The 26,810-nt window shown below is 51.6% G+C and overlaps 1 protein-coding gene across 4 annotated transcripts in view; it reads right to left on the bottom strand.

The window, feature by feature from the left end:
• Window positions 1-19,260, bottom strand: part of Alpl (alkaline phosphatase, biomineralization associated) — a 43,686-nt gene extending 24,426 nt beyond the window's left edge. The window contains exons 1-2 of one of the 4 annotated variants that reach the window (XM_048816128.1): window positions 18,968-19,260; window positions 12,117-12,145 (exon numbers count right to left, since the gene is read on the bottom strand). The gene's annotated coding sequence lies outside the window, so the exon portion shown is untranslated. Of the gene's footprint in view, window positions 1-1,406; window positions 1,635-2,138; window positions 2,292-12,116; window positions 12,146-18,967 lie in introns of those variants that run through there. The other 3 variants (XM_048816124.1, XM_048816126.1, XM_048816125.1) reach the window with 3 other exon arrangements.
• Window positions 19,261-26,810: the final 7,550 nt, after the last annotated feature.

Raw genomic sequence — 26,810 nt, forward strand, 5'->3', positions numbered from 1 at the left:
GGGACGAGGCAGGTCGGGAGCGAGCGCTGGCCAGTAACTCACGGGGGGAGGGGACACGTGAAAGGAGCAGCACAGGAGCACGTGAGGGCCAGGAGCAGAGGGACCCGTCTGCCCGCTTGGCCGGGCACGCCCCGGGTTCCCACGCCCCGGGTTCCCACGCCCTGGGTTCCCACGCCCCGGGTTCCCATGCCCCTGCTCCTCGGGGCCCAAGGGCTTTGAGATTCTGGAACCCAGAGCCCAGCGCTACCAGGCACCTGCAGGTGGTTGACGAAGGACAGAGGCCGACACCTCCAGGGGCTGAGTCCTGAGGGGTCCAGACCCGCCCCCACGGGAGGACAGGTCCCCACCCCACCCAAGCAGCGGGAGGCCCTTGGCCCCTGAGGGTGTAGCTGGCTCCGTGACAGAGGCGCAGGGCAGAGGCGGCGGAGGCGGCCTCCTGGAGGCCCCTGTGCAGAGGCTGAGAGGGCGCAGACAGGGTCGGGGGATAGGTGGGCGGGCGGCAGGCGGAGGTGGCCTGGGCCAGCCCCAGGATCTGCCCAAGGCCTCGGCAGAGCTGCGGCAGGCCCAGGGCCTGGGTTCCAGAGCCAAAGCTGGCCTGAGGCTCCCTGGGGCACGGTGACAGTCCCCATGCCACAGTGCGGCTCTGTGGGCAGAGGACTGAGCCAGGCCGAGTTCAGCTGTGGGAGGAGCAGCAGCAGGAGCGAGGGGTGCAGGGCCAGGGACACCATGCCTGAGGCCTGGGACGGTGGCTCTGTGGGCACATGGGCTTCCGCCAACCCCCGGTCGGAACATGTTCTGTCCCAGGCTACCGAGCTCCGCGCCAAGCCTGGAAGCTGAGCAGGGAAGAGGTGGGGGACGGGGGTGGCACATGTGCTCTGTGTCTCCGAGATGGTCGCCAGCCCCCAGGCCTGGCACCCCACTCAGCACCCCTGCAGCGGGAGCCTCTCGGGAACCAGGAGGAGTCCCTGTTCCATCCTTGTCCTCACAACATCAAGAAAAGAAAGGCACAGAGAGGGTGCATAACCTCCCCAGAGTCACACAGCACACATCAAAGGCAGGGATAGGTCTCCCCACTAACCAGCTAAGGATTTGGGGACCACAAGGCAATCAGTGAGGCATAGCATAGACACCAGTGTTTCAAAATTCTAGACACTAATGATTTATGTCAATTAAAGAACATTTCAAACAGTAGTCTAGAAAAATCCCTGTTTTACATAATTTGTCATCATGTTGCTTATAATAATAGCAAACCTTTTCATAGCCCATACTATGTTCCAGGCACTGTTCAAAATGTTGCACCTATATTGACTCATTTAATCCCCCAAACAACTTGCAAGGTAAACACTATTATTATCCCTTTTATACAGACAGTAAAACAAAAAGCACAGAGAGGTTAAGGAGCTCACCCAACTAAGTGAACAAACCCGATTCAGCTTGACTGTGGATGTTTCCGACTCTCAGACAAGACCCAGGTGGGCACCACCAACTGCACCATGTCACATGTACATGGCATCCACACCACACCTCTGTGGGTGACTGGACTGAACAGCGGCCACAGGACTGCCCAGTACACTCTGCCCAGATGCTATTCACCGTATCTGCCTCGCAGGCCCCTGGGGAGGGTTTCCCTCTACTGAGGTGACTTGCCCAAGGTCACACAGCAGGAGTGGCCCACAGAGTTAGCCTCTGGGTCCAACTCCCTGACCTCTGCCCAGCCCCCTTGTGGGCCTCTGCAGGGGGACTGGCCTGAGCCCGGTGCGGGAGGGGCTGGACTGGAGACTTGGCTCTGTCCCTGGCCAGGCAAGGTGACCCTGGACACGCCCACCTCTCCCACAGTCCCCTACTCCAGTTTCCCCAGGAGACCAGGGCCAGTGACGGTGACGTCCCACCCACGGCACCCACCTCAGCAGAGCTTCCGCGGCTCACTGGCTGTGTGTCCTTGAGCACATCATCTTGCCTCCCTGGGCCTCAGTGTGCTCGAGTGTTCAAGGGGGACACTCATGATGAGTGCCTGTCCTCAGGATAACCCCCTATAGCACAGGCTAGCCTGGCTTCCCATGCAGAGAGAAGTTAAGTAACTTGGCCAGGGTCACACAGCCATCAACAGGAAGGGGAGAAGCTCTTGACGGGGCACCTACCATGTGCCGGGATCTTCTCCCTCAGTCTTCTGAGAACCCCGTAAGGTTGGGATCTGCAGCTCCAGGTCAGAAGAGAAAACCAGGGCCCAGAAAGGGAGGAGGTTCAGGGTCAGGCCCAGCAGTGTGGGAGGGCTGGGACCAAGGCCAGACCTGCGAGCAGTGTGCTTGCCACCCCTACCCCGTCCTCTGCCAGGACAACCTCGCGCCTCCTCGGCCTCCCCAGGCACAGGAAGCCCACGTCAGCAAGGCTGTGACCTGTGTCCGGGTGGGGGACCCGGCAGCGAGAGGATACCGTGCCGGCTGTGGCCCTGCAATGGTCCCCATGTCACGTGATTGCTGCCTTCTGGGACCCCCTCCCATCGGACAGAGGGCTCCTCCCTGCAGGGAAGCTCGGGTCTCCTGGGCTCCCCTCCCAGGGACCAGAGGGGCTGCCCAGGGTCCTGGGGGATCCATGTGTGAAGCAGGGAGGGCCGACTCCATGGGGCCTCCACAGCCAGCTCCGACAAGATGTCCTCGTCAGCCGTTCCCCCGCTGTCCTGACAGACCTGACAGCGACCACTAGAGGAGGAAGAGTTTATCTGGGGGCTCGTGGCTTCAGAGGTCTCAGTCCATAGATGGCGGGCTCCATTCCCCAGGGCTCAAGGGGAGGCGGAACACCCTGGGGAAGAGTGTGGTAGAGGGAAGGGCTCACGGGGTGATCAGGAGGCAGAGACTCGCTCACCAGACACAAAAGATATGCCCCAAAGGTGCACCACGAGGCCACCGCCTCCAGCCACACCCCACCTGCCTTGTGACCACCGGGTCAATCCCATCAGGGCACTAACTCACTGAGGCTCTCACAACCCAGTAATTTCCCCCTGGGAACCGTCTCACATTTTCTCACACACGAGCTTTTGGGGGACACCTCACATCTAAATGATAATCTTCCCTCTCTGGCCCCCAGAAGCTCATGTCCATCTCACAGCCTCCTCTGTGGTCCTCAAGGCCAGCCCACATGGTGAGCTCCTGTAAAAATCAAAAGCGATTTACAAGTATCCGCTCTATAAAGGCCCAGGAGGAACATTCCCATTCAGAAAAAACAGGGACACGGAAAGAAGGGATGGGACCCAAGCGAGACCCAAATCCGGCTGGTCAAACAAGCCCTCTGTTCCGTGTCCGGCTTCCAGAGCACGTGGGTGGCGTCAGGATGTTCTCTCCAAAGGGCTGTGTGGCTCCGCCCCTGTGGCCTTGCTGGTTGCGGCCCACGGGGCCTCTCTCTGGGTTTGTCTCCGATGGGTTCCTGCAGCGTTCTTAGGACAATGGTCCACGTTACTGGCACTTCTCAATCTCGGGGTCTCCGCTGTGGCTTCAGTTTCCTCCTCACATCTCCACGCGTCACTCTCTCAGCAGAAACCCTGGGACCCTGCATTCCTGCAGAATCAGCACCCATGTGGTTGACACCAAGGTCTGCCACCATCTCCAGCAGTTGCCAAGCCTCCAAGGGCCACAGCTACAGCAGCAGCCTCTAAGTGCCTGGGTGGCTGAGATGGCGAAACTACTTCCTAGGCTACCCAGTGCACGGAGGGGACCCCACTGGTCTCAAGAAAATTTTCACTTTTACAACCTTGATCCGGAGCTGGGTGTGGTCTTGCCAACTCCTGCAATGCCCTCTTATTATCTCTGGGCAAAGTCTTTAGCGTTTCTTTAGTAGTAACGATGTCTTTAACAATTGCAACTTTCTTAGTTCCAGTTTTACTCCAACCTTTCAAGTTCAAGCTTTTCAAATATTTCTACTCTACTTTTTGCTCCTGAATATCACAATTTAAACTTGGCTAAAAAGCCTCCAGCAATACCTATGCCACTGCCTGAATATTATGCCGCTTAGAAATTTCTTCTGCCAGATTAAGAAGTCCATCACTTTTAAAATCAACCTCACAGAAAGTCTCAGCACTCGGGAAAAATACAGGCAACTTCTCAGCCAGAACATAACATGAATGGCCTCTAGTCCAATTACCAATAGTGTCCTCCTTTTCCTCTGAAACCTCATGAGCCCAGTCTTTACTGTCCACAGTCCTATTGAGATTCTGGTCTTCTGAGCTCCCACCAGAAACACCCATTAAGCTCCACTTAACAACAATCTTAGGCTTTTCCAGCTCATATCACTCAACTTTCCGAAGCTTCTCCCAGATTCCAAAAAGCTCCAAAATCTTCTGAACCACACGGTCAGGTTAGTCCCAGCACCAACCCCACTCCTGGTACCAATTTCCGTTTTAGTCAGCTTACTTGCTGCTTTGACTAAAAGACCTGACATGAACAATTAGAGGAGGAAAAGTTTATTTGGGGGGGGCTCACGTTTCAGAGTTCTCAGTCCATTAACAGCCAGTCCCATTCTTTGGGGCTTGAGGTGAGGCAGAACATCATGGTGGAAGAGTGTGGTGGAGTAAAGGGCTCAGGTCATGATGATCAGGAAGCAGGGAGAGAGCTTCCACTGGCCAGATACAAAATTTATACCCCTGTGGGGGGCCCCCTGCCCGTGGGCTGAGCATCCTCTCTCAGCCTTGAGTAAGGGGGTGTTTGGTCTGGCACCGCACTCCACTCACTGTGTGAAGCAAGTGGCCTCCACCTTTGCTCTGCAAAGAAGTTTGCCCTAGCCCCAGACTTGGGTGTTACCCAATGGGATTGGACAACCCCCGTGTTTTGAAACCCTATCTCCTGCCTTATTTGGTGAAGAACATTCCATCGAAGTTCCTTTGTGTGTCTCCCCCCACACACAAAATAAACAGATTCTGGGTGCACGCTCTCTTTCCAGTGCTGTCCAGCGTGCAAGCTGACCCTTAAGGTTGCACAGCCGCCCCACCCTTGATCTGAGAAACTCATGTCCGTGTGTTGCGTGATTTCTTACCGGTTTCTTAGCTTAATACTGCAGCCAGTTCTTTTGAAGCCAGCTCATCCCGTCAGTGTGGGTAGCTGGCGAGATACCCCAAAGGTACGCCTCCAATGCCCACCTCCTCTAGCCACACCCTACCTGCCCTCAGCTGCCATCAGGGGATTAATTCCCTGATTGGGTTGAGGCTCTCATAACCCGATCATTTTACCTCTGAATGTTCTCATATTGTCACCCACATGAACTTGAGTGGTCACCTCACATGTAACCCATAACACAAGGGAAGGAACTCAGCAAACTTTGAAGTTTGATGCTCTCCCCCGCTTCCCCTCTGAGGCCTGCAGGATACCTGCTATCATTTTGGGCCACTCAAAATCCATTTCCTTTCCTAGCAATACCACAGTGTTCCTGAGAAGCAGCCCTTCCCTCTTTGGCCTGGTTTGCGTGGCATTATTTCTGCCCCTACGTGCAGGAGGGCCCTGACTGGCACAGCTGGAAGACATTTCTCCACCTGGATGGCTGTGTCACGAGAGTTTTCAGAAGGCACAATAGAGAGATGCAGAGTCTGTTTTTCATGATATTACTTGGGTTCCTGGATGCAGCCATGCCTGAAGCTCACATCTGAACATTCTCGTAACAATTAATTCCCCTTACTGTTTGCCTTGGCTTTTCTGTTACTAGGAACATAGTCTCTGAGCTCAGAGGTCAGTTCCGCTAGGTTTTCTAAGCCCTTTACATTGTAAATCACCACACGAAGTCTTTCATACTCAGTCAACTGCTTCTACCAAAAGAAAACTCTGGCAAACAAACCAAAGGCGGGTTGAGAAGGTTCCAGTATGTGATAAAAGAAGATCGCAGCTCAATACCAGCACTTTTCTACTTGGCATTTATAGAATTATAGGGGAATCCTGGGTGAAATTTGCCACTGTAGAGATCCCAGGGTGGGATTTGCCTAGCAGCTCTGCTCCATGAGCAGGTCCTGGCCCCTCCTTCCATAAGGTCATCATTGGTCTAGTCCTCTGTGTCTCTCGTGTGCCTGGTCCCATGCTCGGGGCTGCAGGTCCCACTCTGCCTTCGAGGCCTGTGTAGGAACATGGGTCCCGATTCACATTTCTACTGAGCTTTATATAACAGCTCTAGGAGGTCACTGAAGGGGGACACCACTGTATACTCTTGCTTTAGAGGAAACGGAGGGGCAGCGAGGTGAGGTGACTTGGCAAGGTCCCTCTGCCCGGCCCACGGGCAGGGCCAGGCCAGGCACAGGATCTGCTGGCTCTGCGTCCGGCTCTTTCTCTCCCAACCATTGTGGTGGCTGCGATGGGGCTGGACTGTCATTTGTTGAGACAGTTTGTTCCACACAGGAGCAGGGGGTGGGGTTGGATCCAAAAGGTAAGGGAAAAGGGGAAGCCTCTATCTTAGTGTCACATCTGTGTCACCAAAGACCGGATGAGAACAAAGCAGGGGAGAAGGTCATTTGGGGCTCGCGGTTCCGGGTGTCAGTCCGCAGACGGCCAGCTCCGATTCTCTGGGCCTGAGGTGACCCTCTCAGAGGGGGGTCTGGCAGAGGGAAGCAACTCAGGACGTGGCAACCGGGAAGTGGAGTGGGCTGTGCTCACCAGGGACAAAACACGGGCCCAAAGTCACGCCCCGTGACCCTCCTCCTCTAGCCACACCCTACCTGCCTGGAACTGCACTTAATCCTTGGGGGTGGGGTGAGTCCCTGCTGGTGGGGTGAACAAACAAGGAGATAAGCCAGATCCAGGGGACACCAGGCGGCAGCAGGTACCAGGGAGAGAGGCAGCAGGGAGGAGGGGGACAGAGGCATTTGCAGTTTTAGAGAAGTCAAGAACGTCTCACCAAAGAATGATCTCATTGTTGCCTTCGCAGTATCCCAGGCAGCTAAGAGCCAGATGTCTAAATCCCGGGGAAGGAAACTGAGGCTTCAGGGTTCACTCTCAAGTCCCTGCGTGTCCATCGAGCTAGCCGCACCCCTGGGATCCTCGCCCAGGGCTGCCTGGCCACCCGGTGCCCTCCCCCCACTTGTCCCAGCGGTAGCAGCAGCCCCTTTGCAGATGAGGAAACTGAGGCTCCAAGAGGTGAAGCCCAGGCCCGGACGTGGCGGGGGAGGGGAGCTGGTGGCGAGGCCCACCCGCGAGACCCCAGGCTTAAGCCCTGGACTCGTGCAGTCTCTGCTGGCTGGTGCCTCCAGGCCTCCTCCTCCCTGTCCCTGGACCCCTTTAGCTCTCCATTCCAGGTCCCCTGAGTCCCAAATTGTCCCGCACACCCTGGATCTGTCCCCTCATTCCACTGTGTCCCTCACTGAATCCACGTTTGCATGAGACCTAGAAAAGCCACCTTGCACGAGGCCAAGGTAGACAGCTGGAACAGCTGGAACACGCCCGGGTGGGGGCTTCTCCGGGCTCTCCTGTCTGCAGCCCTGCGAGTCCCCAGGGCCCCATCTAATCTCCCAACACTGAAGCCTGGTGGAAGGACAGCCTTGGAGGAGGGGGACCTGGGGTGACATTCTGGCCCTGTAGCTTTGAAAGTGACTTTGTCTGGAGCTTCAGGTTCCTTATCTGCACATCTGGGTGAGTCATCCCACCTTGCAGATCAGATGAGAGGAGAGAAGCGGGTAAAAGATACAATTTGACAGGATGTATCTAGAGAGCACTTAGTGTCAGAATTTGCTGGGCTGCGGGGTGCATTGGCTGGCTCCCTAGTCCCAGCCACACTCCTCCAATACCCAACTGAGGCAAGAGAATTGAAAAGTCAAGGCCATCAAGGACCTGTCTCCAGATGAAAAATAAAAAGGACCAGGAAGTCGCTCCATAGTGGAGCACCTAGTATGGGGGGTGGGGGGGGGGGAAGGAATTCATTGCACTGAATGGAGAAGACTGTGTTCTCACTGGGACAGCACCACTGCAGTCCCTGAAGGTACTTAGTACCATTCTCATTTAGCAAGAAAAAAAAAAAAGCACAAAGAGGTTAAATGACTTGTCTAAGGTCACACAGCAGCCATGCAACAGAGCTGGATCACGAATTCAAAACTGTGCAATTCCAAAGTTCCAATTCTTGACCTTTCTGCCAGGGGAAGTCAGTAGAAGTTTGGGAGTTGAAATAACTGCTCAGCGACATGCAGCAGCAAGAGCTGACCCAGGAGGGGTGCGGGGCAGCCCCATTCCTGAGCCTGCGCTTGATGAGCTGTGTGGCACCAGCTCATCAAGTTGAAGGAGACTCTGGGGATAATCTAGCCCAGTGTTCTCATCACCACCCCACCCCCACTCCAGGAGGAACCTGAGGGCCAGGGAGGTCACATGACCTGGCCCCAGTCACACACTACACAGCAGGTTAGCTGGAGAATCAGGACAAGCATTGGTGTGGGGGGGTTCTGACTCCAGAGCCCTATGCCACCACTGAGTGTCACCTTGGCCTCGAGGTGCCATCAGAGAAGGAGACTTCCGAATGTGCTGGAAGTTTCTCAGCAGAAGTGTAGGGAAGGCACAGTGAGAAGAGCCCATGTGAAGACCCAGAGGTTCTTTTGGAGAAAGATTGTCACCCCCAGGTCCCCCTCCTCCAAGGTTGCCTTCCACCAGGCTGCAGTGTTGGGAGATTAGACAGGGGCCTGGGGACTCGCAGGGCTGCAGACAGGAACATGCAGGGTCTGGGGAAGGCTGGCTCTATCACCGCCCATTTCCACGCACTTCTTGTCTCTGAAACACTCTCATCCTGCTCTCTGATGTGCGCCTTTCTTTAGCATGCTCCTGATGTTCACTTAACATTCTAGGTTTGGGCTGGAGGTGTCACCCCGTGGCAGGGCTCTTGCCCACCACGTTCAAGGCCCTGAGTTCCATCCCCAACACCACAAAATGATTAAGTAGTTCGTTACAGTGAAGGTCCAGGTGACCTGCTCTAGAACTGTTGGCTACAGAGCATGCTAATCCAGCTGCGGCTTTTATGCGGAAGTCACCCGTGCTCGGCTGGCCGTGGGGTGGGGCGGGCACACCTTGCTCTGAAAACCAGTGAGGAAGTCGGTGGCTTCCACACCCTTCCTCCCAAGTCAACCCCAGAGTGACCCTCCAGCACAATGCCACCAGACGCTCCCTGGGAGACGGAGGGACTTTCAGATGGTGTTTGTAGGGAGAAAAGGCAGGTGTGCTTCTAGGGTGGAGAACAGATAGATGCACCAAAGGAAAAAAAAAAGATTTGTATATAAATGTTCACAGGTGTTGTGCTTGTAATACTCCAAACTGGAAAGTTTAAGTGTCCGCAACAGATAATGGAACACTGAGCTGTGGAACAGGACTCGGCCATACAGAGGCTTGGGCTACCGATGGGACAAGCCAAGGTGGCATTCAGAGACTTGGGAACTCAGAGACATGGGAAGCTGGGCAGAGGGCAGAGCTCGAAGCTAGAGCGTGTCCTTAGCATGTGCAAGGGAGCCCTGCTCCCTAGGACAGAGTTTCAAAAAAGAAACATGATGAATGGAAGAATCTGGGCCCCAAGAGTGCTGCCACATGAGGCCATTCAGAGGAAACTCGAGGTCAGTCGGGTCCATGGCCAAAGGAAGCCACACGGTGGTCGCCATCAGGAGGCAGAACTGACTGGAAGGAGGCACGAGGGAGCTCGCTGGAGGTGGAAATGACCTTTAGAATCTTGTTTCGTTGCGGTCTCCTCATCTTTCGGCAGACACGGTGATCCCCGCCGGCTCTTCTCCGCGGGGTTTACTTTGGCACCTGCTGCGCAGAGACTTCCCTCACTGCAGGCCCGGGGTCTCCTCTGGGCCCCTTTTCCCAGCTCCCCTGGAGGGTCATGTTCTTCCCCAGTTCAATTCTGTTTATTAAGATCTCTCGACCCTTATTCATGATCAAGGGCTCAGGAGATCGGCCCTCTCCCTGGGCATGAAAACCCCGCAGGAGACGGAGAGGAGAGCCGCGTCCAGGGCGAAGTCAGGGAAAGAGCGCGCGAGCCCGGGGAGTCAGATGGCCCACCTCGCACATGGAGAGGGGGCCAGGGAGGAAAGCGTCCCCACGAGGAACCATGAAGAGAAAGGCGCAACCGCAAACTCAGACTTCAGGTGTCTGAGGTCCGGAAGGCCAGCGCCCAGCCTCGACCGGACAGAGTCCGAGCAGAGAGTCGCTCGAGGGGCCAAGAGATGTGCAGAAGACCTACAGAAGGAGAAGGACAGTGGACACCAAGAGAATAAGCAGCAGAAGTTACCAGGACAGTGAAGTAATATTTAGCAAAGAAACTTAAGAGGGAAACATTTTAATAAAGTTAGTGTAGTGAAAAATTTTTAGTATGATTTTTGACACCAGTATAAAAGTGAATTCTGCAAATAGTGATATGGGTGTGTTTGAGGGAAGAAAGAATTTTGGGCTCTGGTTTTGTCTTTAGAACCCTGCAAGGGGTCTGCAAGGGGCATTGCTGGCCAGGTCCTGAGTGGTAACGATTTATGTGGGGGGCAGGTGGGCCAAGCATGTTCCCTCCATATTGCAGAATAAAGCCCTGCTTCCTGGAAAAAAAAAAAATCTTGTTTCAGAGTCTTAGCTACAAGGTAACTGACTTTTGTCAAAATGCATTGAATTGGACACATCAGATCTGGGCATTTTACTGTGCAAAATTACATCTCAACCAAAACCAGAAAGAAAGAGACTAGTGTAAGCACCAACTCTGAGAACATAGGTGGCCCCTTGGGAAGACAAAAAGAGACAGGAGCTGTTTGAGGACTAGTGAAGGTGACCTTAGGACTAAAGAAGGATGTGACATCTTGGTCTGAGCAGGAACAAAATATACCAGGCAGGACAAATAAATAGATAAATAAAAACCACTTAGACATATTCTAGTGACGACCAAAAGACAACGTTCTAAGAGTCTAGAACAAAACCCATCACTTACAAAAGGAATAAGTATCAAATTGAATTGACCAAAATTCCTAAGGGAAAACAATTTTGAAGTGAGAATTTTATAGCCAGCTAAACTGTCATCCAAACGGTGAAAGACAGTCGCACCATTCAAGGGCTCAGGTTTGTACAAAACTACAACTACGCCCACAAACACACAAACTTTTAAAAATAGGAACTATTTAAGTATATAGCCACTATTGAACTGTATAGCAACAAAATCCACAGCTGGTACTAAAGATATCTGCAGACTGAGTGAAGTTTAGTTTAGGCTTTGGGTTTTTTTTTTTTTTTCAAACAAGTTTTGGGTCTGAATAATAAACATGAGCACATGTTTTCCTAACCCTGTTTTCTGTGCTTCTCCCCAGTAGTGAAGAGGATAGCTCAAAGAACAAGGAAAGCAAATGCTGGACCTTCCTTTAATAACTCAGAACTAAAACAACTGGACAAATCTGCTGTGGTGTCGTGGGGCTTGAGGGCACAGTGGGGAAAGGAGGAGGATCTCCAACGGTAGGAGAAAATAGATATTAAATCTCAAAGTGAAACCAAAAAAGCAGGAGAAATTGAAATAGAAATGTACATAAACACATATTCTTTACAGGAACACTCAAACATTTTAAATATGGAGCACATACCAGGCCGTAAAGCAAGCCGCATATTTCAAATAGTAGGTTTCCATATAGTCCACATTCTGTGACCAGAGCCTTAGAGTTAAGTTTTACAAAGGGCAAATAATTACACATATTCTTAGAAATGACAAACACCCTAAGTAACTTATGGATCAAAAAGAGGTCATAGTAGAAATTTTAAATTGCTTAGAACTGAATGATAATAAAAACACTACATATCAAAAATTGTGTAAGACTGCAAAGAAAGTAGCAGATTATAAAGAGCATAAATCAAAAAGCAGAGTGAAAAATGATTCAATTGAGAAGATCAAAGCCACAAGTTGGTATCTTTAAAAAGATCAATAGGGCTGGGGCTGGGGCTCAGTGGTAGAGCACTCACTTAGCACGTGCCAGGCCCTGGGTTCAATCCTCAGCACCACATAAAAATAAATAAATTAAATAAAGGTATGAAAATTATATAAAAAGGTCAATAAATCTGTGGCAATATTAAAAGTGACAGAGGAGACACATTATTATCGAAAATAAACAACCTTATGCTAATAAATTATAAAGATTAAATGAATACATTTCTAAAAATATAACTTACCAAAACTGACTCAAGAAGACATAAAGAACCTGAATAAAGAGATTGAAACAGTAGTTACAAAATCTTTCCACAAAGAAAACAGGCTAAAGTGATTTTACAAGGAAATTCTATCAAACTTCAGGAAACACATTATATCAGTTTTATCCAAACTTTTGCAAAGGACAGTATACAAAAAAAAAAAAAAAAAATTACCATCTAATTCTATGAGGCCATTATAAATGGGATCCCAAAGCCAGAAGAGTACAAACTGATGTAACCATTCTGGACAAAATGTCATCAGAACAAACCAAATAAGTGTGGATGATAGGAATGCACAGGGTGCATTACATAATTACATAATTACATAATAGAAAGTCTATTATGTAATTAACCAAACTAACAGATAAAAACAGAAAAATGAAACACCTCGAGATGCTTTTTAAAAGCATTTGATATATTTACATACAAATTTTTAATTTTTTAAAAAAAGCTCTCATTAAGTTATGAATAAAAGAGAGCTTCCTTAACCTGGAAAATCTCCACCACATCCTAAAGGGGGGAACGTTAGGATATTTCCTCTAAAATGAAATAAGGCAAAAATACTTAGTCCCACCATGTTCATTCGCCATTGTACTGGTAGTCCTACACAGTGTAAAAAGAAAAAAGGTTAAAAGAATAAAGATTTAGGGCTGAGGTTGTGGCTCAGAGATAGAGCGCTCGCCTAGCATGCATGAAGCACTGGATTTGATCCTCAGCACCACATTAAGAAAGTAATAATAATAAAATAAAAAGGGATTTGGTCCACCTATAAATAAAAAATAAATATAAAAAAGAATAAAGATTTATTTTAAAATGGAAGTGATCATTAGTTGCAACTGATTGCCTAGAGTCTACAAATATTTGGAAATAGTTTAGAAAATTAGCTTGATAAGCTCAAAATAAAGTCAATTACATTTTTATATATTTGGAAAACAAAAGAAAAATGGGCCAGGCACGGTGGCTCATGCCTATAATCCCAGCCACTTGGGAGGCTGAGGCAGGAAGACCTCAAATTCAAAGCCAGCCTCAGCAAAAGCAAGGTGCTAAGCAACTCAGTGAGATCCTTTCTCTAAATAAAATACAAAATAAGGCTGGGGGTGTGTGGCTCAGTGGTTGAGTGCCCCTGAGTTCAATCTTTGGTACCTCCCCTCACCAAAAATAAAAAAAAAGAAAAAAAATGGATATATAGATGGAAAAAAATCAAATTGGATCCCTATCTTATACCATACACAAAAATCAACAATGCATGGATCAAGGTCTTAAATGTGAAAAACAAAACATTAAAATGTTTACTGGGAACTATGGGTGAAAGGGTCTCTGACCTTGGAGTAAGCAAACTTTCTTAAATAAGACTTGGAAAGCATTGATTATTAAATAAAAAGTTGCTAAATGAGACTACATTAAATTTTAGATTTTTAGCTTACCCAAAACATAATGTCTCAGGAATGTAAAGAACTATTACCAAGCAATAAGCAACGGATTTGAGAAAAGAAAAAAAAAAAAAAAGGACAAACAGAAAAATGGGCAGAAATGCATTTTAAAAGAGGGCTCACACACACTCATCCACACCCGTTCACCCCCAGAGGTAACCAGGGAGTTGCACCTCATGTCTACAGTGAGAAATCACTGCACTTGTTTGATTGGAAATATGTAAGAAGCCTGACAACATGTGTGTTGTAGAAGGTACAGAGAAATAGGACGTCTTGTACATTCCTGGTAGAAGTGCACACTGGTACAATCATTCTGGAAAACAATTTGGTCTTATCTTGGAACACTGAACAAACTTTCACATATCCTATGATCCAACAGTTCCACTCCCAGGTATGTATTAGGAGAAAATTCCTATGGCCATGCATGAGGAAGTGTGATCAGGGATATTTGTAAGCACCTTTTCCACACTGCCAAAAATCTGGAAACCAATGCAACCAATGAGATAATTAGTAAATGGAGGCTGGAGGTGGAAATCAGTGGTAGAGCACTTGCCTAGCATGCACAAAACTTTGGGTTCTGTACCCAGCACTGAAAAAAAAAATGAGTGTGGAATAGTTATCCAGTGGAATATTATATAGTGATAAAGAAATGAATTACATAAACCCAACCAAAGAGGTGAAAGACCTCTACAATGAAAACTATAGGATGCTCAAGAAAGAAATTGAAGAAGACACTAGAAGATGGTAAGATCTCCCATGTTCACGGATAGGCAGAATCAATAGTTAAAACAGCCATATTACCAAAAGCCATCTACAGATTCAATGCAACCCCCACACTATAATACCAATGACATTCTTCACAGAACTAAAAATAAAATCTTAGATTTTATATGGAGAAACAAAAGACCCAGAATAGCCAAATCAATGAGCAAAGACAGCAATGCTAGAGGCATCATGATATCCAGTTTCAAATTAGATTAAAGAGCTATAATCACTAAAGCTATATGGCACTGGCAAAAAACCAGACACACGGACCAATGGAACAGAAGACACAGACAAATCTGCACAATTATAGTCATCTGATTCTTGACAAAGGTATCAAAAAATGCCATACATTGGAGAAAAGACAGCCTCTTCAACAAGTGGAAATTCAATATTACAAAACAACCCTAATCGGTAAGGGAACTGAACAGACACTTCTCAAAGAAAGAAGTGCAAAAGACCAAGGATTAGGGGGAAAATTTTCAACATCTTTAGCCAGTGGGAGATGCAAATCAAAGCTATCCTGAGGTCCCAGGCCGTTCCAGTTAGAATGGCAAGCATCAAGAATCCAAATAACAATAAATGCTGGCGAGGATTCGGGAAAGGGGAACTCTTAGATAACTGTCGGTGGATATGTAAATGAGTAGACTGCTATGGAAATCAGCAAGGAGGTTCCTCAAAAAGCTAAAAATAGATCTCCCTTATGATCCAGCTACACCACTCTTGCCAAAGAATTAGCATATTTCCGAGATAGATGCACATCCATATCTATTGCAGCACGATTCGCAATAGCCAAGTGATGGAATCAGCCCAAGTGTCTGTCAACAGATGAATGAATGGGGAAAATGATGTCTGTGTACACAGCAGAGCTTTACTCAGCCAAGAAATGAAATTGTCATTTGCAGGGAAATGGATGGAACCGGAGACCATGACTTTGAGCAAAATAAGTGAGACTCAGAAAAAAAAAAAAAGGTTGTATGTTTTCTCTCATGTGTGGAAGCTAAAAGAAAAAATAGGTCAGTTGTCGAGGGGGGCCCATGAAATTAGAAGGGAGACTAGCAGGGCAGAGGAAGAGGGTCAGGGGGACGGAAGGGGAAGGGCAGAGGAAGTACTGGGCAGTAAAATTCATCAAATTACATTGTGGGGGTTTTTATTTTTGCTTTTTGAGTGCTGGAAACGGAACCCAGGGGTGCACCACTGAGCTATATCCACAGTCCCTTTTTATTTTTTAATTTTGAGGCAGGGCCTAAGTTGCTGAGGCTGGCCTTGAACTTGCAATTCTCCTGCCTCAGCCTCCCGAGTTGCTGGCATTATAGTAAAGTGTGCATCGCATGCCCGGACAAATTATACTTCTATGCATGCATGAATGTGCCACAAAGAAACTCACCATTCTGCATAATTACCGTGCACCAACAAAAAAGAATTTTAAAAATTTAAAAATAAATTACAGATATGTGCAATAATATGGATTAAGTCTCAGAAACATGAGACTGAGTGAAAAAAACACGTTCCAGGAGGTTATGTGGGACCGAAAATACCCTTTCATAACGCTGGTATATATTTTGTATATATATATATATATATATATATATATATATATATATATATATACACAAATGACCTTAAATACTAATCAAAAAAGGCAAAGGGAATGAGAAGCCCCATATAGACAATATGTGTCTTTCTATATCTCTTATCAATACTAATAAGGGACAAAAATTTAAAGGACACTGATCAAAAAAGGCGAGAATGAGAAGCCCCCAGTAGATGCATAGATTTCTCTATATGTGACACTCATGCCAATCAGAAATGTTAATCAAAATAAGTAACATACTAAGCCAAACAGCCCCTCTCTACCTGGAGTGGGTGGGAGTGGCAGGTCCCCGTGGCCATGCTGGCAAAAACTGTTCTTAGGGCCCATTCAACAAATGGGAGGTGCCAGCCCTCCCTCTGGCAGGCCCTGCTCGGGCTTGGCCAGGGGTCCTACCCACCTTTCTGACATCAGCCAGGCCCCGCCCTTGACCGGTGCCTCCTCCTGACCCCCAGGGTTTTGTACTGTACTCTCCTCTGCCGGGGACACTCATCTCTGATCTTTGCTTGGCTCCCTCCTTCTCCATCTCCGGCTCCAAGGCCACCTCTGCAGGGTCCCTGCCCAGGCCACGAGAAGGAGCCCGGCCCCTGCCAGGCCCCCCTCAGTGATTAAGTGTCCCTGGGTTCAATCTCTGGCACCTCGTCTTCTCCCCAGCACCCAGCACTGCCTGAAACAAACCTCCCAACCCCCTCTCTGTCTTTCCCAGGGATCCAGGACCTCGGGGTGCTCACTGCTGCCTCCCCGTGTCTGCGCCACACCTGCCTCCCCACGAGGCTCAAGAAGGCTGTGTTGGGGGGAAAGAGGGTGAACGTCCCCTCCGGGGGAAAGCCTTTGGGGTGCCCGTGGTGGAGGCCGGCGGCCCTCCCGCTTTCCTTCCTGCTGTGGGTTCTGTGGGGTCGGGGGCCCTCCCTGACCAGAAACCCTGTGCTTCCAGCACCTGGCCAGAGACCTGTGCTAAGGAATGAGCCAAGGTCCCCTGCACCCACCCCTCCTTCCCTCTCCGGACCGTTCCCTCCATTCTCCACCCTCGTCGGTGCCAAGATGCTGGCACCCGGGCAAGCTGCCAAGAAAGGCCACCGGCAGGGACTTCCTGGGATGGGGGAGCCACTCCAGGCAGTGAGGGGACAAAGCCCACGGCCATCCTCTGTCACAGGAGCCACCCAGGGCCGGGTCCCACAGAGCCCCGGAGACGGGCCTGTTCCCCGCAGCCCGCCCTTGGCAGCGGGAGGGTGTCACAGGAACAGGAGGCTGGCGGGCCCTCCTCCAAGCCAGAGGCCTGCACAGCAGAGCTCCGCTTGGCCCAGGGCCACCGGGAAACACTCAATGATTCAAATCAGGCAGCTACCAGAGGAAAGGACGCTTCCTCCAGGAGGGAACGCGGGCCGCCGGCCGAGCTGGGTAAGGAAGGAGGAATCGCAGAGCCAAGTTCTCGACCGAGCCATCAGCGGGAGGCTCCCCACCCCAGGAAGACTCTGGAAGCCTGCGATAGACACACAGGAGGGTCAGGCACGAGGCCAGAGCCCTGGACTGGGGCTGGGCCTGATTCCCCACCAAGGCTTCTGAGTTAGCTGTAGCCTTGGCCAGGCTAATTGCTCTGGCCTCCCCCTGACCTGGTCCTGGAGACAGTCTCCAGGACTGCCCTGTGGTGCCCCCACCTCGCTCCCCACCCGCCCTCCCCCCCAGGAATCACACGGGACAGAAAAACTCAGAGACTCCCCTGGAGCGTCCTCCCCTGGAGTGTCACGCAGCCCACTCCTGCTATTTGCTGGACTCCTGCCGTCCCCCCACCCCTGACAAACACACACAGGTCTGGCTCTGGAAGAAACAACAGTTCAAGAAGAGTTTGTACATCTGGCCTGCAGAGATTTATCTAACATTTATTAAGTGATTATGGGCCCAGACTCTGGAAGCAGGCTGCCCTGGTTCCATTCTGGGTTAACCTCTTGTGAGCTAGCTACATGACCTGGGACGGTGTCCCTTCCCTTCCTCTGTGTGTCTCTTCTCTTCCTGAAAAAGCAGGGAATCCAGGTTGCCCATGGTGGAACATGCCAGTAATTCCAGCCACTCGGGAGGCTGAGGTAGGAGGATCACAAGTTTGAGGCCAGCTTCAGTAATTTAGTAAGGCCCTAAGCAGCTTAGTGAGACTCTGTCTCAAAAAAATGGGGGGAGGGGGACGCTGTGGATGTGACTCAGTGATTAAGTGTCCCTGGGTTCAATCTCTGGTACCAAAAAAGAAAAGGAAAAAAAAAAAACCAAAAACAGATTCCAGTACCCACCCTTTGGGGTGGTTCAAAGAACCACATGAGAACGGACATAGAGCACCAACTTAGCTGGCCACACTGACCATGGGGCTCTAGTAAATGAGAATTCCTACCACTATTAGCAAACAGATTAAGGCTTAAGGAGGAGCAGGCCTGGACCTCTGGACAAGACTCCCCCAAGGCAGACGTATCCTCTCAACCAGAGCCTGCTCAGAGCCGAGCTGGGAGGCAGGAAGGAAACGCCAAGGTTCTGGTCTCAAATCCCAGAGCCACTGCCCACTGGCCTGGGACCCTGGGCGGCCCCGCTGAGCCTTGTCTCCGCCTCTGTATGACCCAAATCACAGTCTCCCTGGCAGACCTTCCTGACCTTAGAGGGGAGGTGGTCCCCAGGGCTGTGGGCCTCGAACAATGCCATGGAATTGAGTGGACACACGCCCTGGGCTGGGTAGGCGACAGGCGGCTTCCCTTCCTGGAAACTGTCTGGGCCCAGCATCAAGGTGTCTGAGATCCGGAGGAGGCCCCGGGAGGAGATGGGGAAACTAACCTGCACCCCACAGATGCACGGTGCCCCCATGCGCACTCACACCAGCCTGCCTGCCAAGGACCGGCCCAGGGAGGAGCAGGAAACCGCCCAGCCGGGAGCTCCAGAGGTCCTTTTGGGAAGTGGTAACATGGCCAGGCGCCACAGCCCAGCTGCCCAGGTGCACACGGACCCATCTCCTGGGCAAATGAGCACATTGCTGAGCCTGGTTCCCCATCATGAGCAAGAACAATGACAAGGGCACCTACCTCCTGAGGTGAGGGTCAGGGAGTGACCGTAGCTAACGCCTATGGGCCGTGACTGCTACAGTCACTCAGGGCCACTGTCCTTCCTTCTCCGAAGGCTCCAGCTAGCTGGCTCTAGCTGCCGGCCAGGTCTCCCTCCTGCTGGCTCCTACGCACGGCTCAATCGCTGCCTGCTCCGCAGATGACGGTCACAAGACCCACCAGGCGCTCGAAGCTGGACGGGCACGCTATATTCTCAGAGATGTGTCAGAGCCCAAGCAACCTGACCAACTGATTCGTCTGCTGTGCGTTCTGACCCTCAGGTGCGGGGCAGGGCTGTGTGACGCGAACAGGACGGTGGGGAGCAGCTTCTGAAGTGGGCTACTTGAAACCCAAGTGTCCCGAAAGGTGTTGAAATATTTGCACTTGTTACAGACTGTGCCCTGGGGGACAAGTATTTACCTCTCAGAGATTCAACTGCCAGGAACCGATGTCTAAATATGTGTGATATTTAAAACAAATATGTATTGATATATGTATCAGGGACTCCTCTGCCTGGTGGAGGCAGGATTTGACGCATGAGGAAACTGAGGTCAAACAACTCTTAGTCCCTGTGACATGTTACTCTCTGCCGGCGTCACTCAACAAATGCGTATGCTGTGCCTGCTTTTGCACCAAAGAACATGACGTGTAAGGATTTCGCAAATGACAGCTATAACTATTCTCATTAGGAAATAAAGTTGTCTGGGACTGGGGGAGGGGGGTTCCTCTGAGAACAAAATGGACAAAAAGAGTAGCCAGAGATGGCACTTGGGAGACAAAAGGCAGAGCTGCCAACGGAAGCCTGTCACCCAGGAAGCTGGCTTGTCCTGCTGCCAAACACTAATAGCCATTGAAGAGCTGGTATCACTGGTGGAGCGGGGAAGACACCAGGGAGGCTAGGAAGGGTGGGTGGCCAGGGCACAGCCCAGGCATCAAACCTGGGGGACAGCCAGGCATGGTGGTGCACGCCCGTAATCCCAGCAACTCGGGAGGCTGAGGCAGGAGGATCACAAGTTCAAAGCCAGCCTCAGCAACTCAGCAAGGCCCTAAACAACCCAGCAAGCCCCTGTGTCAAAATAAAATATAAAAAGGGGCTGGGGATGTGGCTCCATGGTTAGGTGCCCCTGGGTTCAATCCCTGGTACAAAAAAAAAAAAAAAAAAGCTACACATCACCTTGTTAAACACCGGAACCGGCCTCCCGAGGCCTGAGCTAGACAGCATGTGGACGTTCACATGGCTCAAGACTTCCCAGCAAGATCTAGAAAAAACAGCCATGATGCCAAGTGGTCACACAGGCAGGGGGTGGGACACTGCAGGTACCAAGGCAGAGATGAGAGGGGCTGGAGGGACACCCTTAGGCAAGTAGCCTTGCCTCTGGGAGCCTCAGTTTCCCCTTTTGGAAAGTGAAGGCAACACTTCATCAGGGTGTGTTAAGGATTCGGTGAGTTCATGACCAAGACACGGCTCTGAAAACTGAACGTGTAACAGGAACCTGAAAACCGAGGTCGGGAGTGTTGAGAGTGCCTTGTCGAGGGTCGCATGGACCCTCCAGGACACAGGGCAGGCCCAACATGGCCTCAGTGGAGTCAACACTCCCACCCCCACCCGGGCTCCCCTTGGCGATCTTCTCAGCAAGCCTCAGGGAACAGGCAGGACAGCTGCTTGCTGTGGGGTCCAGGGCCGGCCACCCTCCCTCTCTGAACTTCAATTTTCTAACTTGTGAAACAGAGGTGCTGCTTACGGTGCTGCCCCCACAGAGATCGGGAAGCTTTGGGCTGGGGTATAGCCCCGCAGTAGAGCAAAATGTCCTGCCAGTGGGAGGGCACTTTCCACAGGCACAGGAACGTCACCATCACAAGTGAGAAATGATAACGGCGACTGATAGACAGCAAATGTACAGTCTGGCTGTCCTCCACACTGGCCCTTGGAGGCGAGCAGGGCCTGGCTTGGAGCTGGACAGATGTGCCACCACGTACCACTGGGGAGCTCAGGCAATGCACTTGAATCATTGGAAGCCCTGGGCTTCTAGGAGGACTGGGGCGCGAATGTACAAGCTAGCAGAGGGTCCGGTGCCTAACAAATACGCCCTGAACGCGGGTCGCTCTTATTGCCATTATTATTCCACCACCAACATTGTTATGAACCCTGGGGGAAGAGGGAGTCTAACCTTTTCCAAGAGGACCCGAAACCAGCCCCTTTTTGTCCCTCTTCCTTTCACCTGCGCAGTGACCAGACCCAGAAAGCAGTCTCCACCTGAATAAGAGCCCAGCTGCGCACCCACCAGAGGTTCCCACCCCAGGGCAGAGGCGAGCTCTGGCACTGTCCAGCGCAGGGTCCCTCCTACTTTCCAGGCAAGGGAAAGAAGACCGAGGAGCACCATATCACTGAGCTGAGTGCCACCCGGGCCTGGCCCCTCCTCCTCCACACACTCACCAAGTCTCCTCTGGTTCTGGATGTCCTTTCACCCTGCGGGCCAGTTCTAATTAGTGGCTGGCCTGGAGGAGCACACCATATTTCAAAGGACTTTGGCGGGGGGGGGGGGGGGAAGTGTGTGTGTGCAGTGGTGGATTAGTGATGTCTGACGTGGGTGTGGGGCAGGGGCGTGGCACTATGCATTCCGGCTATTTACCATCCATGAACTAGAAGAGTCTGAAGCCCTTGCTTCATCTGAGTGAGGGATGTCTGGCAGGATACCCAAAAGGGGGGCAGGGGACTTGCCCAAGGCCACACAGCTTGAGATGGTGGGGCTGGGATTGAAACCTGGGCTCCTCTGGGGATCTAAGGACACCTTTCTCTGAGATGGTCACTGCCTTCTGGAAAAGGAGGGGGGTATCCAGGCTGAGACTCAGATGCTACTGCCCTGCTGCCCAACCAGCACCTGTGCTTGATCCTCTCCCTCTGAGGCCTCCACCCCCTGGTCAAAAACCACAGAGACAGATGATGTAGAATGCATACAGCAAAGTCTCCAGAGGAATTGTATCCAAAGGTAGAAAGTTGAATTCAGATGCTAATCTGCCTGGGCAGGTGGGCAGGAGACCTACATCAGGGTCTCACCTCCACATTCCATCTGTGTGACCTCGAGAAGTTACTCAACTTCTCTGAGCTTCTGTTTTCTCCTTTGTCAAATGGAGAGGATAACAGGTTAAACACAATACCGTCATTCAAAGTAATTAGCTCAGTTTCTGGCACGGAGTAATCCCTTAAATGTTAACTATAAGGACAAATCAAGGGGGAAAACAACAATCAAAGAAAAACAGTGTTTTTACCAAAATTACTCGGATGAGGTGATGGCGCGAACAAGCTGTGGGAGGAACCGATTTCTTGGATACCTCGAGAGGCTCCCTGAGAGGACAGGCGAATTCCTGAATCAGATTATTTCGAAACCAAAGGGAACTGACTCTTCTAGGAAGAGCACTGATGTCACTCACAAGGTGGGGGGCGCAGCTCAGTGGGTGGCGATGGCCAGGACTCCCGCTCCCCGGGAGCTGGGGCCTCGGTGTCCTCCTCTGGATCTTCCTCTGGGATTCCGGCACCCGCCGGGCAGACGGGGACCAAACCCAGGGCTCCAGGCGAGGGCCTGTGCCCCACGCAGGCATCCAACCTCCGCGGCTGGAGACATGGACTTTCATTGGGAGGGACACTTAATGAGCCGGAGAAACGGGGCAGTGGAGGAGGGGACTCAGAGGAGGCTGGTGGCTGGTGGCCCAGGAGCATGTGATTAACTGCTGTGTGCTGAGAGGCAGGCCGGGCACAGGGGGTTCAGGTGGAGAAACAAGGGGACAAGCTCAGCAACACCAAGCCCGGGCCAGCCAGCTCGGTGACTCAACCTGGGGGCCCAAGTGCCCACCCGGCGCGGAGCTGCAGCGGCCCAGCCTGCGCGGCTAGGACAAGGCGAGGGGCACAGAGGCCAGGGCATGGGTTAGGGCCCAGGGATGGGGGCGTGGTCAGTGGAGGAGCTCGTGCCTGGCACGCAGGCCCCAGGTCCACATCAGCGTGGCACACACACACAAAAAAAGTCAACAGGTGGATTCTTATAAAGGTCGGTCTCCAAATAAACGCAATGTGCCTTGGCCACTTACACGGTCATCTAAAGCCCATAAAATGTGGGCCCAGCTCTCTCCTGCCGTGTGCAGATCCGGCCAGGTGAAGTTCATTCACCGAGTCACGAACCCACCACCTGAGCAGGAAGCATCTCAGAACGAGCCACGGTGGAGGGCAGGGGGTGGCGCGGGCAGCTCCGGGCTTGGGCTCCACTACAGGGCCTCGAGGTCTGGTTCTCCAAAAACAACCTCCCAGCTCCCCTCTCCTCCCTTCCCTGGGCCAGCGCAGCTAACAGAGGCACCCGGGAGAGGAATTTTTTTCTTTTCTTTCTTTTTTGGCACCGGGGTTTGAACCAGGGGTGCTTAACCATTGAGCAACACTGCCAGCCCCTTTTCACTTAATTTATTTAGAGGCTGGGTCTCGCTGAGTTGCCAAGAGCCTTGCTAATCTGCTGAGGCTGGCTTTGAACTCGTGATCCTCCTGCCTCGGCCTCCCGAGTGGCTGGGATTACTGGTGTGCGGCACAGTGCCCAGCTCTGGGAGAGTAAGTTGTACTGAGGGCTCCACCTTCCCGAGTGCAGAACAGCAGAGAGTGGGGGTCGGTATCACTCCTGGGACCCAGTGTCACTCGAAATGCCCCTTGCCACACACAGCAAGAGAATCAGGAGACCTGCCACCACACTGAGGCTCCCCTGTTCATCTCATGCCCCCCAGTGCAGACCCTCCCTCCAGAACTCCCATACTTAACCACCCGGCTTCAGGCCTCTCCTGCTGTCTGTCCTCCAGCTCCCACGAGGCCATCCTGAGATGCACACTGTGACCCCGGGGTGCCCACCTGTTATCTCAGGCCTCGGCACAGAGCCATGGGACAGAGTGTGAGACCGTGTGTCCCGTCTGTGACATGGAGGCACACCAGTGTGCGGGTGTGTGGGGAGCACGGGTCTGGGGGTGGGGTGGGGGGTGGTGTCAGAGGTCAAGGCAGCCCCTTCCCCGAGGGGGCTGTGCAACCTTTAGATAGAAGCTCTCAGGGCTCCCACCCTGATGGGCTCAGCTTTGAGCATTGACAGTCCTGTCACCTCCAGACCTCTAGAGCCACAGACTCCTGCTGGGGCCACCAAAGCAGAAGGAAAGCTACCCCCGCCCCCCACCAGCTGCCATCTTTCAGAGATGCTGCCAGGCCACAGAAGCGGGGCTGGTGTCCTGTGTCCTCCCACGTTCCCACCCCGAGCCCCCGGGCGGTGGCTCAGGCCTCGGACCGTCATTCTAATGAGATTCAAGCCCCTCTCCATGGCCAGGAGCGTGCAGGCTCAGAGGGCCGCGGGGACTGTCAGGAGGCAGGAGGGACGGGGGGCAGCGGGGACTGCGGCAGAGTGCACACAACAGAGCAGCTGCCACTCAGCTCTGGCCATTGTGGTCAGGCAGGGACAGAGCCCGAAACGGCCACATCTTCTGATCTTTCAAGAGAAGCCAGAAACCCATGGTTTTATGTAAAATGAAACTGCCTGTTTAACAACACCAGGAACTAAATAGAAGTTTTAAAAGCACCATAGAAGTCAACAGTCTCCCACCCTGGTGGCCTGGGGAGGGCAGTTTGTGACTGACCTACCATAACCTCTCACACAGTAGGCCATAAGTATTTGAGGCCCGATGGACTCAAACCCATCTTCACCCTCCAGCTCTTTAGATATCTTGGTTTACAGATGAGGAAACTGAGGCCCAGAGAGGGAAAGTGACTGGCTCAAGGTCACACAGTAGTGTATTAGAAGCTCAAGGATTTAAACTCTGCTCTCCTGAGCTGAAGATCTTTTTCTACCAACCTGTTCATCTGCATCCTGCCTTGAACATTTCTTTCTTTTCAAAAAACCGACATACTAAGCACGTGCAAATGAGACACTCCAAATTCAAGAGATGGTCTGCTATGGAAGGTCATGGAGCGTGTATCCAGGAGACTGGACTTCTGGTCCACCCTACCCTAGGCTGCTGGGTGCCCCTGGCCAGGTCCCTCTGCTCTCCGGGCCTCAGTCTCCTTGGTCGGGAAGATGCCCGTTGACAGCGCCAGTTTCTGAAGCCAGCTCTAAAATTTGAAGCATCTATGAGGTCTTCTCTCCCTCCCGCCAGTACTCTGCGGCCTCAGATGAATATAAAATAGTAATAATAATAATAAAGGGAAGGAGAGTCCAGCCCAGCCAGTGAAGAACACTACAATTTTTAGTGAAACCTGAGGCCTGGTTACTGGAATTCAGAAAGCACGGTGGTAACACAGTTTAACCACCATCCTACAGTTAAACACAAACACATCTGGTTTAACTTCTTCCTCATCTCCTTCCCCACCCCTACCCTCATCTCCAATGTTACCCCTTCATCCGAGAAGTCAAATTAAATGCAAACAATTGATTTCATGCCACAGTGAGGCTGAGAAGTTAAGCATGGAAAACTTTAAACATGGAGTTTTTCTGGGAGCAATTACAAAATGTTGGGGAGTGGTACGGGAAGGCAGAAAAATATGGAGAGTATTCTTGAATGTTCCTTGAACACCAAGCATCGTATAATGATGTTGAGGGCCTACTCGAAGTGGAGGCTCAGAGAGGCCAAGTGACCTGCCCCAAGTCACACAGCAGGGGACTGGAAACCAGGATGTTGACCCTTAAACTGGCATTTTCTCTGCCATGTCAGCCTTTGTACCCTAAGCAGGGACTTCACTCTGGCCCTCTGGACTGAGGAAACTGCCCCACAGGGAACATTAACTTGTCAAAAATAATCAACACGGGGTGAAGCCCAATGTTGGGAGACCATTTATGATCTCACTGGCCGCTCGCAGCCACCCTGCAGGACACATATTATTAATCCATATTACAGATGAGGAAACTGAGGCTCTGAGAGGGAGAGTGATTTGTCAGGGGTCACACAGCAGTGCTGGGAATGAACCTCCACTCTACTGCCCCCAACTGTACTCTAAAAGTTAGGACATCTCTGGAAGAAAAACAGAAAAACAAGAATTTAAAAAAAAAAAAAAAAAAAACCCATATCACACAGCCCAGCCCTGGTCTGCCAATGACGAGGAGGACGGCGGCGTGCTGGAAGCTGAGTCAGCATTCCTGTGGCCACGTGGAGGTTTCTGAGTGCTGGTTCTCAGCCTAGCTCGCTTGCACTCCCCACAGTGTTCTCCCTGGGAGCTCCGGGGTTTTTTATTAATAAGCCTAGTTGGACCAATTTCAAGGTGAGAACCCCAAGCTCTGCCTCTGGATCCTGTCCCCTAGAATAAGAAGCTTCGTGCCTGGAGATGGTACAACAGGGAGATCCCGAGACTTCCTAGATTTGCACACTCCAGTTCCCCAGGAAGCCCCTGCATGTCCTTGGAGCAAGTGGCTTCCCCTCTCCAAGGTATTTCTTCACATGAAACCTGAGGATCCCATCTAATTTGCAGAGAATGTTGGAGACACAAGTCACAGGACACAACAGGGCAGATCTGGTCCTGAGCCGGGACACAGTGAGGCATGAGAAGCCTCGTGAGGGCAGGGGGCACAGAAGACACCAGCTCCTGTGTGTTCCAGCCTGGTGCTCAGGGCTCCCAGCCCAGCTGTGTCTGGGAAGGTAGGAGGTGGCCTGTGAGTGTGAACAGGGAGGGCAGCAAGCCACCCCACTGAGCAGGGGATGGCCAGGGCAAGGGCCAGGGCAAAGGCGAGAGACGGAATCCAGCAATCAGAAGCAGTGACATAACCCTGCACACAATCTCACTGCTGCATTTTCTGCTGAGATTGGAGCTGGTGACAGCTGATATATATAT

This window comes from Marmota marmota, unplaced genomic scaffold (genome assembly GCF_001458135.2).
Source record: "Marmota marmota marmota unplaced genomic scaffold, marMar, whole genome shotgun sequence".
Lineage (NCBI taxonomy): Eukaryota > Metazoa > Chordata > Mammalia > Rodentia > Sciuridae > Marmota > Marmota marmota.